This window comes from Tupaia chinensis, unplaced genomic scaffold (genome assembly GCF_000334495.1).
Source record: "Tupaia chinensis unplaced genomic scaffold, TupChi_1.0 Scaffold000567_1, whole genome shotgun sequence".
Lineage (NCBI taxonomy): Eukaryota > Metazoa > Chordata > Mammalia > Scandentia > Tupaiidae > Tupaia > Tupaia belangeri.
In genome coordinates this window covers 471,434-473,237 of record NW_006160080.1, presented here as the reverse complement: position 1 = coordinate 473,237, position 1,804 = coordinate 471,434, and the positions used below count along the sequence as shown (strand labels likewise).

Genomic DNA, 1,804 nt, shown 5'->3' with positions numbered 1-1,804 from the left:
CAAAGACCTACAAATGTAACTACCATATGATTCAGCAATTCCACTCCTGAGTATCTACCCAAAGGACAGGAGAAAACTCAGTTGGAAAAGTGCTTCCACATCTATGTTTATTGTGGCATTATTCACAATTGCTTAGATGGAACCAACTGAAATGTCCATGAACAGATGAATGGATCAAAAAAGTGTGGCACATAGACTCTATGGAATACTACTCAGCCATTAAAAAACAACAAGACCTTGGCTTTTGATAGAAAGTGGATGAATATGGAAGATTTACTGCTGAGTAAAGCAAGTCAGGCTATGAAGGAGGGATATTGTATATTTCCACTTAATATAGACCAACTGTCCACACTCTATGGCAGAAACTGAAAGATTAGAGAATATAGAAGCATGGAAAATGATTATGGATACTGGTTACAGTGTGGGAACTGGGGAAGAGTGTGAGGAAAGACATTAAGGAGAAAAACAGAGGCAAGACATTTATGGACACAGAAATGGATTATTATCTGTTGATGATAATGTGTATAGTATCCTCAACTGGACTGGTGTGAAGTGTATTCATGTTGGGAAAATTCACATTATAGTAGAAAGTCTTCTAGTCAAGGCTAAGGAGCCACACAAAATATGCAGAGGTTGAGCCTCAGATAAACAGTATATATTTCATTTCTGACATTCAAAGTGAAAGTTTTGGAATGAGCTCATTATTTTTTTATTGGCTGAAAACAGGATGGGCCCTGTGCCACCTTTCTCTGCTGGCACCTCCGCTGTTCTCTGCTCCTCCTCCCTGGCCATGGCATCCACATTCGTGGCCTTCTGCTACATGCTGGCACTGCTGCTCACCACTGGGCTCACCTTTTTCACCATCTGGCACATTATAGCATTTGATGAGCTGAAGACTGATTACAAGAATCCTACAGACCAGTGTAATACCCTCAATTCTCTTGTACTTCCAGAGTACCTCGTCCATGCTTTCTTCTGTGTCATAATTCTTTGTGCAGCAGAGTGGCTTACTCTGGGTCTCAATATGCCCCTGTTGGCATACCATATTTGGAGGTATATGAGTAGACCAGTGATGAGAGGACCAGGACTCTATGACCCTACAACCATCATGAATGCAGATACTCTAGCACATTGTCAGAAAGAAGGATGGTGCAAATTAGCTTTTAATCTTCTAGTATTTTTGTACTACTTATATGGCATGATCTGTGTTTTGGTGAGCTCTTAGAAAAACACACAGAATTAATTGGTCCAGTTAAATGCATGCAGAAAGCCACCAAATGAAGGGATTCTATCTGGCAAGATACTGTTTCCAAGGGTAGCCTATGGATTCTGATCAGTTACTTTAAAAAATGACTCCTTATTTTTTAAATGTTTCCACATTTTTTCCTTGTGGAAAGACTGTTTTCATATGTTATACTTGGATAAAGAATTTAAATGGAATTACGTATAAATTAGTATAATTACCTCTGATGTTGACAGGTTTGAACTTGCACTCCTTAAGGAACAGCCATAATCCCTGAATGATTGCACTAATTACTGACTGTCCTTAGTTCATTGGAAGCTTTCATTGATAGGAACGTGTAGGGCTCATTTTGGTTTTATTGAGATGCTGTCTAATTATAAGTTATCTGTAGATATCAGGTGCTTCTGATGAACTGAAGTGTATATCCAACTTGTGGGAAACTTCATGGGTTTCCTCATCTATCATGTAGATGATTAAATATGGATACATTTACAAAAATGTAAGACTGGGATTTTTTTTCCCTTCAACTTGAATTTTATCTCTGTATATTGCATTTTATAT

General features: G+C 38.2%; 1 pseudogene; it reads left to right on the top strand.

The window, feature by feature from the left end:
• The first annotated feature begins 790 nt into the window (after positions 1 to 790).
• LOC102484112 (protein cornichon homolog 1 pseudogene) lies at positions 791 to 1,225 on the top strand (annotated as a pseudogene).
• The last annotated feature ends 579 nt before the right edge of the window (positions 1,226 to 1,804 follow it).